General features: G+C 44.4%; 1 protein-coding gene across 1 annotated transcript in view; it reads right to left on the bottom strand.

The window, feature by feature from the left end:
* The window catches only part of PDE4B (phosphodiesterase 4B), a 664994-nt gene extending 655428 nt beyond the window's left edge, over nucleotides 1-9566 (bottom strand). The window contains exons 1-2 of the mRNA XM_020993031.2: nucleotides 9386-9566; nucleotides 8583-8664 (exon numbers count right to left, since the gene is read on the bottom strand). The gene's annotated coding sequence lies outside the window, so the exon portion shown is untranslated. The remainder of the gene's footprint in view (nucleotides 1-8582; nucleotides 8665-9385) is intronic.
* Nucleotides 9567-15614: the final 6048 nt, after the last annotated feature.

Here is a 15614-nt window from a genome sequence, read left to right as displayed (position 1 = left end):
ATGGTGTCAGTGCTCTCCTTCAGGTGAACACAATTACAAAATCACTCAGGAGCCACATAAGAAGACTCTCAAGCCAGGGCCAGAGTCAAGTTGCTGGGCTTTGTAAACTCCTGAATTTTGTTCTCAAGGCACTGACAGCATCTGTGACAAGGTGATATTTCAGGAAAGCAGGAAAATTTTAAGTCATTAATTAGCAGGTCCCTTAAAATCGATCATCCATTCTTCTGAGTTCTAATCTCAAATTTCTGCTACTCACTTCCTGGGCAACTATGGTCAAAAGACTCATAGATTTGGAGCTACCAGAGCCATGGGATGCCTCTATTCTAGCCCCCTTAAGCAAAGATGAGAAACCTGAGGCCAGGAAGAGTTTGTTGAACTGATGACACAGGGAAGAAGGGTCAGAGGCCAGATTTGAAACTATCAACACATCGACCACAAATTCAGGACTCTGTTGTACAGCCTTCCAAGTCATTTCCCCTCTCTGGGCTTCAATTTCCTCATCTGTAAAATGGGAGAAGGAAAGTTAGACCACACTGTTGCAGCTATGGTGCCCAGACATGGGATGATACTTCCATGTTCACCAGAGCACACTTACAAGCAATGGATTATTTAAGTCTATAATTTATTGCAGGCATATCTAGGTACTGAAATCTATTCCTTGAGAAATGAGATGAAACAGGGTAGCCTTCTAAGCGGAGATTAAAGACTACAAAATAAATGAAAATAGATTTGGTAAAGTTCGTTGAATAGCTAGACATGACTTCTAACCCTAATTAATTCCATTGAGCACACCATAGTGATAAGGGATCTTCTCAACACAGCCTATAAAGGAGACAGAGGTTATTTCTACTGAGGCTAGGCAAAACAGATTGTCAAAATTAATCCCTCCCTTACGTCATCATTTCCATGTGTAAGAGGGGCCACCTCTGGGAATGCACAAGGCTCTTCATCCTGGCTACTGATTGTGAGTCAATGTTGAACAGCTTGGCACTTTGAGATGATGAAATAGTCAGTCCCCTCACTGGCTACTGAGCAGGAAGAGCTGATGACTCATTGGTCATTTAGAAGTTATTTAGAACCCAACCTCAATCCTCCTCCCTGCCAGCTGTGGATTGTTTCAGGATTAATCTGAGCCACTTTCCATGAGTTCTGGGGGAGGGGCAGGATGGTCTATCCCCAGTCCAGCTGCCAAGGGGCCATGAGCACATGGCAGATCCTTGTTTTGTTCTTTCCTGATGTAAGGGGATTGCATATATTTTTCCTGTGGTTTCAAGAAGTCCTGAATGCTCTTGGTTGGAGATGACTAGCAACCTGGAGAGATGTCCCTGGCTCCAGCACTCTGGAAGAAGACAGTCAGCAATAAGAAGATGGGTTCCAGCCCGGTTCGTTTTGCCAAAAGACACGTGCCAAGAGTTATATGGACAGTCAAGAACTGAGGCAGAATATAACAATTCCTACTCAACAACTCCAAAAACTGTCTTATGTTCTGGTGTGGTTTAAATATCAATCTCCAGGAAGAAGATAACTGCAGTTATAAATTAAGTTACTGAATTTTGCTTTAAGTAGTTTTGTCTATGCAATCAGATAACACAGTATCCCTAAGTCTTAGTTCATGTTTATGCTTATTAAAGCCATGATAGGGCAGCTAGGTGGCACCACAGTGCATGGAGTGCCAGGCTTGGAGATGGGAAAACTCCTCTTTGTTCAAATCTGGCCTCAGACACTTATCAGCCGTGTGACCCTGGGCAAGTCATTGAACCCTGTTTGCCTCAGTTTCCTCATCTGTAAAATGAGCTGAAGGAAATGGCAAACCACTCCAGTATCTTTACCAAGAAAACCCCAAACGGCGTCATGAAGAGTTGGACACTACAAGCATCTGAACAAGAACAAAAGTTGTATAACTATGAGCCTTTTGTGTCCTTTTGAATTCCTCTTGAGTGTAGAAAATAAATACCTGCACCTATACGGGAACCATATTTTATGTTTCCTGCCTTTGGAGAGAGCCTAGATTTGAGCTACGTTCTAAGATACAGGTTGTAAACCATCCCCAGGGTGCCAGAGCTGTGGTTTACTAGCTAAATAATGTGGGAAACAGGGAGTTTAACCCTTTTCCTTACAAGATAGATTGACACAGGACTTATGCCAGGCTGGGCAGTATGCATGGGGCCAGAGCAGAGCAGTATTCTAACCAACTGGGGTCACACCTGACATTTAGTCACTAAGAAGACTAGAAAGAAAAAAAAAATAGAAGACAAAGCAAATAATTAACTTTAATCCTTTTTAAGAGTTCTTTTTATTTTAATATGTTTCATTGATCCTTTTGGCAATTTAATGAAACCTATTCTAAAACTAATGTTTTTAAATGCCTAAAGTAAAACATATAGGATAACAAAGGAAACCAATTACACTGAGATATAGTTTATCTATCCATCTATCTATCTATCTATCTATCTATCTATCTATCTCTGTCTATCTATCTGTCAATCTGTCTGTCTAACTGTCTGTCGGTCTATTTTTCAGTCTGTCTGCTTCTCTCTCTCTCTCTCTCTCTCTCTCTCTCTCTCTCTCTCTCTCTCTCTCTCTCTCTCTCTCTCTCTCTCTCTCTCTCTCCACTTTAATTCACAAGCCCCAAGTCGAGAACGCTTTCTTTTAGGAGGCGAACCAAAGAGACCGTAAGAGAGGCAGTGCGGTACACTGGAAGTTGTACTAGATTTGGAGTCAAAGGAACCGGGATTCAAATCCCATGTCATACTCTTACAAGCTATGTGACCTTGGAAAGTCACTTCAATTCTCTGGCCTCAGTTTCCACACATGTAAATTAAGGGAGTACTGCTAGCCAGTGGAGTAAACAGAGCACTGAGGCGGGAGTCAGAAAGATTTATCTTCCTGAGTTCTAATTTGGCCTCGGACATAAACTATCTGTGTGACCCCGGACAAGTCACTTAACCCTGTTTGTCTCAGTTTCCCCATCTGTAAAATGTGCTGGAGAAGGAAATAGCAAACCACTCCAGTAACTTTGCCTAGAGAACCCTAAATGAGGTCACAAAGGCTCAGATATGACGGAAACAACTCAACAACCACAAGAATAAAGAGTATGACTAAATGCCCTCTAAATGCCCTTCCAGTCCTAAATCTATAACCCTGAAATAGACAGCAGCAAATAAATAAATAAAATGTAAAATGCCTTCTTGATACTAGCATAACAATAAGGTCTCAGTGGGCACACTATGGCGGAAAGTCATACAAGCTCCATGACTCCCCAAGGGTGGGGATGAAGATAAATCCAGAAGCAGAATGGCTTAAGAAACTACTAGGGATAACTCAGCAGGGGAATGCTTTCCCTTCAGAGCCATCAGCACTAAGGACAGAGCAAGAGTTATAATGCAAGGATACAGTCCCAAGTTCTATCTCTCTCTCTCTCTTTTTTTTTTCCAAATCAGAAAAGACAGCATTATGTGCAGTAGCCCAGAATATGTATATATGTGTGTTGTTAATGGAGCCACACAGCACAACAACCCAGTGGTGATACAAATTGTGCCTTTCCATGCAGCACAATATGCATGTTTTCAGGTCGTCAATGCCTTCACCCAGCAGAAATAATTGGTGAGAAATGTTGGTACAGTCAGACTGACACAGATTCCCAATAAGCAGCAACAAAAAAAGTCACACTCAGCTTTCTCTCAGAAATGTGCTGGCCACATTCTGGGGCTGGGTATAGAGAGAGGTTTTAAGAAGAAATCAAGGTGGATTTATGGAACAGCGTGGGGAAAGTGAGGGAGGGGAGGAAACTCTCTGAATGCCAGAATGAAATAGAAGGGGAACATAATGTAAAGATCCCCCGATTCATCATCAGTACTTCAGAGTTGAACCGAGCTCAGCTTTAACTATATAAATGCAACATCCCAGCATAACTAGACTGAGAACCATAGACAAGAAGCACACAAGGTCTACAGTCTCCCCAGAGAAATGATGAAGATAATGTGGTAGAAATAGGCAACTAGCCATGGGCATAGAAATGCTCCTAATCAGGACACATCCATCATAGACACATGGGAAACAGTTCTAAAATCATAGGAAGGTCCCACTGACCTGAGCCCAATGACTCACACATGCAATAGCTTATCATAGAGCTTGGTACACAGTAGATGCTCAGTAAATGCTCAATAAATGGTTGGCCAGAACCAGAGTTTTCCATTGCACTGTACAGACTTCCAAAGGCAAGACCTTCCCAGTGGATATTCTGTGTTTTCCCATGGGTTGATTGAGACCACCTCTATGTTTATGGAAGAGAATGCCTAATCCTATGAGAATGAGAATGACAGTGGTCTGCACGGACAAGGAATAAGAATAAAATTCTAAAGAAAAGCCAAGTAACTTGCATTCAGAGCAACTCTCTGACTGATCAGTCAATGAGCAATTATTAAGTACTTGCTCTGGGGCAGGCCCTTGGCTAGATGCGGCTAATGTAAACATGAAAAGAAAATAAGGCCCTGCTGCTAAGGAATTGATGTTCTACTGAGGTGGGGATCGGCTATATATAAACATAAACATATATATGCATATGTATGTACATGTATGTATATACACGTATACAACTATACATGCATGTGATATATATGCATATATACATACACACATGACCACACACATATAGAAATATATGCAAAACAGTTTTTAAAGCAGACCTGTAGTTTCACTGGTTTAGGTAGCCTGAGGGGAGGAGCTCCCAGGGTCATACAGGATCATGGATTTTGATCTGGAAGAGACCTTAACAGGCCACTGAGTTCAACTCCCTGATTTTTTTAGATGAGGAAATTAAGGCTAAAAGAGGTTAGACAATTTACCTAGAGTTACTTGGCTAATAAGCATGAGGCGGTGTTCAAATCTGGGCAGTCGTCTTCCAGACTCCGTGTCTACTCCTCTCACTCCTAGAGAGTCCCTGTTATTCTGAAAGCTCTGTGTGTGTTTGTGTGTGTGTGTGTGTGTGTCTCTGTTTCTCGTTCTGTCTCTGTCTCTGTCTCTGTCTCTCTCTCTCTCTCTCTCTCTCTCTCTCTCTATATATATATATATATATATATATATATATATACACACACATATACACACATATACATACATATCTACAAACACACATATACATATATGTATACATATATACATATATACACATACTATATATACATAGGTATATCAGTATAGATATAAATAAAGATATAGTTGCATACACACACAGGGCAGCTAGGTGGCACAGTGGATAGAGTGCTGGACCTGGAGTCAGGAAGACCTGAGATCAAATCCATCTCAGACACTTACTAGCTGTGTGACCTGGGCAAGTCACTTAACCTTGTTTGACTCAGTTTCTTCATCTGTAAAATGAGCTGGAGAAGGAAACCACTCCAGTATCTTTGCCAAGAAAACCCCAAATGGGGTCAGAAAGAGTTGGAAACAACTAATCAACTAAACAATAAAAATCATATATATATATATATATATATATATGTGTGTGTGTGTGTATATATATATATATATATAGAGAGAGAGAGAGAGAGAGAGAGAGAGAGATCACACAATACACACACATATATATATGTGTGTGTGTAGATAGATAGATAGACAGATGATAGATAATCTCAGAGGAAAGGAACTAATATTAACAGAGTCTGGGAAAGGCTTCTTACAGGAGGTAGGAAGGAAGCCAGGAAAGCCAGGAGGTAGAGAGGAAGAGGGAGAGCTTTCCACGTATAGAGGACAGCCAGTGGAAATGCTCAGAGTTGGGAGTATCTTGTTCAAGGAATAGCCAAGAGGCTGGTGTTGCTGGATCATGTAATACATATGGAAGGTGGGGCACGGATAAAGTCTACAAAGTCTGAAGAGGGGGAATGGGTTATGAAGCACTTTGAAGTCAAAACACAGGCTTTTATATTTGATCCAAGGAGTAAATTTTATATCTGATCCCTGAGAAGTAGGTACTGTTATAATCACTATTTTACAGATGAGGAAATTGAGGCTGAAGAAGCCTAACTTGCTCAAAGCACATGGCTTGTACTTGTCAGATGTGAGCTTTAAACCCAGAGCCTCTTTACTCTAGGTCCAGCTCTCAGTTACAACAGACTGCCCCTCAAGCAGGTTAACAGTAATCAGATATTTCTTTAGCGCATTAAGGTTTCCTTTTCATACGTAACGTCATTTGATCTTCTCAATAACCCTGTGAGGTAGGTGCCAGTATCATCCCCATTGTACAGATAAGGAAATAGAGACTCTTAGTGATCAATGACTTACCCAGGTTCACACAAATTGTCAGAGACATTAGACTATAAGGTACTGAAGCAGAGAAAAGAATGTCTTATTTGCCATTTCTCCTCTCCTCATGTTTCTTGCATGCTGAATGATGGAGCTGCCCTAGGCAGCCCCTGTCCATAAGTTGCCTTCTCCCTGCTCAAACACTTAACCAGCAGCACCAACACTTCCCCACTTTTGCCTGGCCCTCATTTTGCAGGGAGGAGGAGAGGCTGTGATGTTTTCATCACTCCCCATGGCTGATTTCAGGTGGCTCTTCTGAGTCAGCAAACTGTTCCAGGAACATGAGAGGTCAAGCTTTTCTTTATCTGCATCTCTTGTCCCCAAACCCAAAATGAAGCAAACAAAGGCTTGCAACAACTCTATAGCCCTTTCTCTTGTAGTGTTGGAATTTCTCCCTTTGGCAAGTCAATCCAGAATCAGGGGTCTTGCTTTGGACTGTCCTTATTCTATGGGAATCCTCTGGAGTTAATTTGTGAACACAATAGTCCTTGTGATTCTGAAATCTCTCTCTGAAATGTGTCCAATTTTCAGCTCATGTTGGAGTTACCCATTACCCAAATCAAACTTCGTCAGCTCCCAATGCCAAAAAATCATGTGCTTGTAGAAATCCCTCATATCCTACCTGTCATATCAGAAATTATAGCCCAAAAGCAAGAGCTTGGGAAGGGGCAGGGGAAGTGGGAGAAAGAGAGACAGAGAAAGAGAGCAGAGACATGAGATACCCCAGGGGAATGAGGGCTGGATTTGGAGTTGAAGAGCTTGGATTAGATTCCTGGCACTGCTACCTCACTACCTAGGAGACCTTGGATAAGTGCCTTCCCCTCTTCTGAACTTTTGTTCATTCACATCCCACTCTTCATCACTCCATGGACTATACTGTCCACAGGGTTTTCTTGGCAAAGACACTGGAGTGGTTTGCCATTTCTTTCTCTGTGGAACTAGGTTTCCCCATCTTTAAAATGAAGCCATTCTAGCTTAGAAATGTTCCTATGAGAACAAACTTTGACCAAAGGTGTCCCCACATGGTGATGACTGACAAGGGATAGAGAAGTCTGAGGCATATTTATCCAAGTGCTGGCAGTTCCTTCCAGCGTGATTGCTCAGGGTCACACAGATGTTGTCAGAGACATTAGACTGTAAGGTACTGAAGCAGAGGAAAGTGTGTCTTATTTCCCATTTCTCCCCCCACCTCCCACTCCCATGTCAACTTCATGACTGACACGATTCACCAAGAAAGTAGCAGACAACCATCTGGTAAGCTCTGCCCTCCACCTATGTGCCCATTCACATTCAGAAGGTTTGGACCCTTCTGGGCCAGTCTCTGCCTGTTGAGAAAAGTCCTTGCATAGGAAAAGTTACTACCATATTTGGCATACATTGACATTGACTCATTTCAGTCATATCCAAGTCTCCATGACACGCCATTTGGAGGTTTCCTTAGCACAGGTACTGGAGTGGTTTGCCATTTCCTTCTCCAGCTCATTTTATAGATGGGGAACTGAGGCAAACAGGGTTAAGGGACTTGCTCAGGGTCACACAGCTAGTAAGTGTCTGAGGTAGGATTTGAACACAGGTCTTCTTGCCTCCAGGGCTCTACCCACTGCATCACCCAGCATCACATAGCTGCTACTTAGTAAATGTTTTTCACTCATCCTTTTGAAATCACTGGACTTTTTCTATTTATAACAAGCCATTCCTAAGCATCTACTAGGTTCAACAAATGAAAATGAATAGTATAACAATTAGCTTCAAAAAAAAAAGAAAAAAGAAAAGAAAACAGTATGGGAGGGTAGAGGTTTGATTAACAGAAAGGCATCTGGGCCTTTTTTGGAGGGGTGCCTAAGTTGTCCAGTTTTATTTATTTTTAAACCATCCATAAGTTTTAAACAGCTAGAAACCAAGGACACTAATAAAAAATGACTGTTAGCCAGCTAGTGTTCGGCACTTGATAGGTCAAACTAATGGAAAAACGTGTACTTAATGCGTGTTAGGAAGGCTTCATCTTTTAAAAAGCCATTTTTTAAAAAATTTCTTCAAACCAGTCCCTAAAAACAAAGCCTGCTTCCTTAATGAGGCATCCATTCAAGCAATTAGTCCACAAACATTTATTTATCACCTACTGTGTTCCAGGCACTGTGCTAAATAAGCCTCCATTCCAGGAAGATGGCAACTACAACAAACATTAATTGTCAGCCGTAGGTCTTCCTATAGTCTAAGGATATTGTAACCACTGATATTGCAATAACTACTTAACGTGTAAACGTCAGCGGCTCTTCACTTACCCTTATTCATCAGCTCGAGGGATTGAGGGGTTTGGGAAGGCAGGTCTGAGAGGGTCCTGGGCTTGGCTCCTGGAAAAGCAAACTGGGAAAACAGAAGAGGAAGCGGCCACGTGAGGAGCCACCCAGCGCTGCCAGCCCCTGAGTGGGGGCCAGCACCCGAGCAGCACCAGGGCGCCCCTCGCCAGGAAAGCTGAGGGCTCTTCTTGGCACAAGTTAGCAGTTGCCAGACCTTGAGGGTTAGGGGAGAGTCCCGCTTGAGGAGTCCCAAAGACAGGACCTTCCTCAGGGTGTTTCTCTGCAAACTCCATAGGACTTTCAGTTCCTTTCAGGTCTAGTAGGGCTCACTCTTCCAAAGGTCCTGGGCAGTTTGCGCCCCCAATTCTATCTTGGGTTTCCAGTCATCTATGCCTTCCACCAGGCTGATTCTCTTATCGTTTGGGGGTTTGGGGTTTTTCCGGGGTCCCCCTTCCTTTGGGATTTACCTGCTTAGAGATCCGTGGAGCAAAAATGCACTGGGGACTAGGAGCGGAGGTGGGGTCCGGGGAAAAGGGATAGGGGCGGATGGGCAAAGAAGAAGGACCCCGGGGGGAATCTAAGGGTAAAGGGCCACCAGCCGCTGCCTCCGTGCAAGCGTCCCTCTGGCGGCTGCGGATTGCCTACGTACCCAGCACTGAGCTCAGAAGCCTTGCCCCTTGCCCCAGGATCCTCAACTTCCCCTTTGGGGAATGCACACAATGTAGGGGACTGGGAGCCGCGGAAGAAAGGAGGGGCAGACATTCGCGGGCATCCTAGGCAGCCCTTACCTCGAGCTCGCAGCGGGCTGTCCGCTCTCCCCGATGCTCCCGGCTGTTCTCGCTCTCCCCAATGCTGTCACAGCCTCCGCCAGCTCCTCCTGGCGCTCCCCGACACAGCTGCGGCTGCTGCAGCTCCTCCGGCCCCGGGCCAGCGCGGCGGCCGCGGGTTCCGTTCTCCTGCGGCGGGGGAAGAGCAGAGCCCAGGCGGGCAGCGAGGAGCTCGAGCCCGTTCTCTTGCGGAGCCTAGGCGAGGGGATGGGGGGAGAGGCGAGGAGGAGGGAAGACGAGGGAGGGGCGGGGGCGTGCGGGGGCCCGGGGTAGGGCGGTCGGGATTGACTGCTCGCTGCCCACGCGAGGGGCGCGGACCGCAGCAGGCCGACCGGGCTGCGGGGAAAGAGAGCAGCTCAGCTGGGCAGCCGCTGCGCGCGGCTGCGCTGCTTTCCACCGCCTCCCCTCCTGCGCCGAGCCCCCCTGCTTCTCCCTTTGGCGTCGGGGCTGGAGGATGGGTGGGGAGCTGAGGGACTGAGGTCGGCCTCCCACGAGCCCCCTGCTAATCCGCCCCCGCCCCCGCCCCTGCTCCAGCCTAGCCCGCGCAGCCCGCCCGGTGCGGGGAATAACAATGTGGCCGATCGCCCGGCGGAGCTCGGCTGTGGGTTGCGACGGGTCTGGCCACCACCTGTCAATTCCGGCTCCCACCTAGAGAGTGCTGGTCCAGCCTGCCTCGGCCTCCCGAGCCTCCCGCCTCCAGGGACCTCTGCAAGCCCGGGGCAGGTAACTGGGAGGGGCCCCTGTTCCTACACCTCCTCTTCTTTCAGCCCCGTAGCAAGCCCGTGGGATCCCTGGCACCCCACCCTCTCTACCCCCAGGAGCTCTCCAGGCTTGAACACACCTTCGCTGGCCTCTTCAAAGCCCTTAGCAGCAAATCCCCGTTGGATCCCCTCCCCCCACAATCGTCTCCCCGCCCCCCCATTCATAATTCCCAGCGAGGGCTCCACGCACCCTCTACTAGCCACCCGCGCTCTCTTCCATCCGAGGCCCCTCTTCCCAGTGTGTCCGCCCCTCGCTAAGCATCTGCCTGGAATGTGGTCCTGGTCTCACGCTGCCATCCCTCCTCTCCCCTCCTTATCCCTTCCCTCCAGGGCTGCTGCACAAAGCCTGCGGGCAAAGCGCTCCAGCGAGAGGGGAAGCAGGCCTGGGAAAGCAGGCAGTAGGGAGGAGGGGAGCAGGCTTCGAGCACCTCACCGCACCGCACCGCACGGTACAGGAAGATGCTTTTGCACAAAGGAGCCCGCCAGGTTGGGAAGGCGATGATTTGCAGGACTCGGTGCGATGCTGCGTAGGGAAGCGTCTGGGACGACGAGAAACTCTGCGAAAATCCGCAGCCAACACACCCTGGGGCAGACAGATGAGCCACCCAGAACTTAGGGCGGGATGTGGGTGAGTGGTGAGCGCCAGACTCTGGCTGCTGCTCGGCCTGGCCTTTCTGTGAAGCTTCTGGATGGAGACTTGGCAGTGGGCCAAAGCTGAAAAAAACTTCCTTCCTTGCTCCTCCCCTTCTCATCCTTTAGGAGCTGTGTTACCTTGGACAAGTCACCTAAACTCAGCCTCAATTGCCTCAGCTGTAAAACGAAGGAAAGAGGGGATTGATGGCCTCCACGATGCCTTCCAGCTCTCAGTCTTCGTTTCAATATGCCTTTCCTTCCAGAAAGGAAGGAATCTTAGAGTTGGAAGGGGCCACCTAGTCCAATTGCCTTGAACATGAATGCTGTCTTACAATAACATAACAAGTGAGTCCTCCAGCCTTTGCCTGAAGACCTCCCATTAAGGGGAGCTCACCATCTAGCCCAGGGATGGGGAACCTCGGGCCTGGAGGCCACATGCGGCCCTCTAGGTCCTCAAGTGTGGCCCTTTTACCCAATTCAGCCTGCACTTGAGGACCTAGAGGGTCACATGTATTCCTCCAGGCCCAAGGTTCCCCACCCCTGAGGTCCTAGCCCATTCCACTTTGTGGACTGCTCTAATCTGTTGGGAAGTTTTTGCTTACATCAGATATGTTTGTCTCCTAACTTCTATCCAATTCCATCTAGTTTTTGGGCAGAAAAGAACAGAACAAGTCTCATCCCTCTTCCTGCAGAGAGCCCTTCAAACACTTGAAGACAGCTATCACGTCCCCCTGTCTTCTGTTCTCCAAACTAAACATCTCCTTCCTCTTATTGAAGGGAACTGTCTTAAGTAACTTTCTACCAAGAACCATAACTCAACTTGCCTATGGCAAGTAGAACTTTGATGGTCAAAATTTGGCTAGTAAGGTTTAGAGCTGGAAGGAACCTCGGAGGTCATCCTTATTTTGCAGATAAGAAAGTTGAAGACATGAAGGTTAAGGAATTTGGGCAAAGTCATGCAAGAAATAAGACTGAAGCTGGATTTGAACCCAGATCCTCTGAATCCTAGAGAAGGAAATTACAAACCATTCCAGTATCTTTGCCAAGAAAACCCCACATGGAGTCATGATGAGCATGACACAACTGAAAACACAAGAGAACCACAAGCAACCTCTGAATCCAGAGTGAACGTCCACTTGCCCAAAGTCCTACTTACTAGCTATAGGACTTTAGGCACATTCATTTATTTCTGTTCCTCAGTTCCTTATTGGTAAAAGGAAAGGGTTGAACTAGATGGACACTTTCAGCTCTAAATCTACTACCTCATGAGCCTGCCACCTTCACCTGGGTTGCTTCCATCACATGGTGGCAGGAGGCCTAGCCATCACTAGCTAATGGGTCCCTGGGCTCACTCCAGTTCATTCTGCCAGAGTCCGAGCATCATTCTGATGTCTTGTACCAATCGCCATTGTTACTCTACAACCCTTCTCACATCCATTAGCTGACTGTCAAGGCCTGTGCCAAGAACTAGTAATGCCAGAGCACTGAGGGCAGTGCTGAAAGCCAACAACTCCTGCTATGTAATCCCATTGCTGACACATTCTCCATCTGTAAAAAGGGTGGCTGTCCAGTCTTTCTTTTCTAGAGGACAGTAAGTATCCATTAATCCAAGCTAAAGAGGGTAAGGAGAGCCTTGCCAATGTAAGTGTGAGTACGGTATTGGGCTGAATTTGTGAGTCATCCGGAAAGAATGTGAACTGTTTGACATGCCACCATTTTCCCTCTCCTTCAACAATAGTAGTGATTTGGGGCACACACACCCCATTTCCTCCAAAGCTATTTTGTCCCAGTTAGAAAAACATGTTGCTAGGGGTCTTAGTTGTACCAAGTCACTAACTATTATGTAGCATTACGTGTTTTTGTATCTCCCATACACTCTTTAATCTTGTGATACGCTTCAGAGCAACAAGCGTAGAGCTTAGTTGAAGAGCTTTCTTTCCCCCAGAAAAGGCCAAACCTATTTCTACATGCAGGGTGTAATCTTGGTAATGGGCATGAGTCACATGGTGTTTTAAGGCACGTAATCATTTTTGTCTGAGAGGACAGGAAGGACAGGCTCCTTCTAAAGAAGCAAAGCATTGAGTTATCTTGACTTCAAGCCATTTACCCACTTCTGATGGAGGCTTTGAGAACAAAGCAAAAACAATAAAAAAGTTAAACTCACCCATCTTCTAAAATTTACTGTCTGGAGTTTTTTGACGTTTTTAGATATAGGCATCTATGTGTAAGACTATGATTAAATGCTGATGTCTGCAGAGCCCCTTCAAAGAATAGGCCAGTGTATACATCGGTGGGATTTTTAAATTCTTATTTGCATTTCTACGTCCCTGATGACCATGGTACTTCATCACTCTGAGCATGTGGTCTTCATTCCTCAATGACTGGCTCGCAGAGGCTAGTAACCGTACTCGAAGTCTATGAGATATGAGTCTGAATCATAGCTCAGACACGTGATGCAGGACTCTGGGCAGATCGTGTGCCCTTTCTTAGCCTCAGTCTCCTCTTCCATAAAACAGAGATTATAATAATACTGCGTACCTCACAGGATTCCTCTACATGTCAAATATAGAAAAAAGAATATACATACACACACACACACACACACACACACACACACACACACATATATATATATAGTGGTTTGCCAGCCTTAAAATGCTATAGAAAGGTTCTTTCTTTCTTGCCTTTTCTTTTCTTTCCTTTCCTTTCCTTTTCTTTTCTTTAGTTTTCTTTTCTTTTTTCTTTTCTTTCTTTCCTTTTTTCCTTCTTTCTTTCTTTCCTTCTTTCTTTCTTCTTTCTTTCTTTCTTTCTTTCTTTCTTTCTTTCTTCCTTTCTTTCTCTTTCTTTCTTTCTTTCTTTCTTTCTTTCTTTCTTTCTTTCTTCCTTTCTTTCTTTCTTTCTTTTTTTCCTTCTTTCTTTCCTTGCCTAACTTTCTTCAAAGCATAGTTCAGCTACCATTCCCTTTAAGAAACCTTTCTGACTCCTTTCAGGTTTGAACACTTTCCGTGTCTTGAAATGACTTTGTATACACTGTGTATTTTCTCTCTTTCAGGAATCTTGTACTTCTCCAGGAGAATACAAGTTCCATGAAGTCTTGCTTCATGTTTTTTAACTTTTTATTCCTGGAGCCTAGCACAGCCTCTTGAACATGTTAGGCTTTAATAAATGCTTGCTGAAAGCAAGTTAATTGAATTATCAATAAATAAACCCAAAATTAATATAAAAGTAGAAATATTCAAAAGTAGAGAAGAAATAGATAAAATGGAAAACAAAAATTGATAAATCTAAAAGCTAGTTCTTTGGAAAAAAACTAATAGAATCATCAATCTTGAACAGAATCAATTGAGCTAACCCAATAAAAATTAATTTACAACAATGAAAGAAAAAAAAGAATTATCAGAATGTACTATAGAGGTAGGCTAGTAGAACTGAAAATTTAAAGAAAATGGAGGATTACCTACAAAAAACCTAAATTAAGAGAATATGAGAATAGTGATCTTGAACTTAATCTCAGAAAGTGATATTGAGCACATTAAAGAGCACTTGGTTCTATACGTGGTAAACAGAGAACTATCTTTAGAGCCGAGAAGTCCTGCTCTGAAATCCTACCTTTGTTCTCTGAGACAAGGGTGCCAAACTCAAATAGAAATGATCCTTACTTCCTGCATATTGACTTAGAAAACTACAAATTAACATTATTTGTATTGTACTTTATTTTTATTCATTTTGTTGAACATTTCTCAATTACATCTTAATCTGGCTCAGTCACATTAAAGAGTTTTGTGGCCTGCAGGTTTCAACACCACTGCTCTAAACAACTCTAAGACCATAAGTTGAAGAGAAGGAGTAGACCTACTTGAATTCCCTCAACTAAGAATTCTGTACATTAAAGAAGTCCAGTCGCTTTCACTAGGTAAGACCTATCAGAGGGGGAAAATTGATTAAGTTGATTTACCCATAAATTCTGTCAAACATTTACAGAGAAACTGACACCTATGCTACACAAATTGTTCTCAAAAATTGAGAAAGAAAATACTCTGCCAAATGCCATTGTTGAGACAAACATTGTCCTAATATCTAGCTGAGAGAATGATGATGCAAAGGAAGGGAGCTCTACACTAATATCACAAATGAATACTGGTGTATAAAAATTGGAATAAAATCCTAGCAAAAGACCTCAGCAACATATGAAAAAAATGAGTCCAAACTGGATTTAGATTAAGCATGTAAGAAAAGTTTAACATTGTGGGGGGGGAGGGATTATGATAATCATATTTTAAAAAAATAACAAATCACAGGATTATAGCAATGGAGTCAGTAAAACTGTTTGACAAAATACAAACATTTCTATTGTATTGAACAGAATTGAAACGTATGAGGCAAAAGTGCTGAGTGAGCAAAGTGGTGAGTGCCCCAATATATTGACATACACCTTAATACTCACCAATAGTGTCTTTTGTAATTGAAGAGCAAAAAACAAACGTGCCATTTTCTATTTCTCATTCTCCTCTTTCGAGAAGGACTTTCTTATCACCCATCCATCAGGAGAAAAACATACAATAAACATTCAGGTATCTGGAAAGCACTGTGCTGGAGGGGAAGGCAGGGTGCAGAATAGATGCAAAGCTTGGTTAAGATAACAATCCCTTCCCTTTACTGTTGTTTAGGATCTTACGGTATGGCTATGAGGGGCTATGAGGGCTGAGGGGTGCAGAAGCACAGGTAGCCATGCTCAAATCCCCAAATGCATCTATGATTTCATCAGTTGGAACTCCTGCCTTCCCATCTTGTTATTC

Source organism: Phascolarctos cinereus, unplaced genomic scaffold, assembly GCF_003287225.1.
Source record: "Phascolarctos cinereus isolate Bilbo 61053 unplaced genomic scaffold, phaCin_HiC Scaffold_5;HRSCAF=322, whole genome shotgun sequence".
Taxonomy (NCBI): domain Eukaryota; kingdom Metazoa; phylum Chordata; class Mammalia; order Diprotodontia; family Phascolarctidae; genus Phascolarctos; species Phascolarctos cinereus.
Note: the sequence above shows the minus strand (reverse complement) of the source record. Positions and strands in the feature narration are given on the sequence as shown.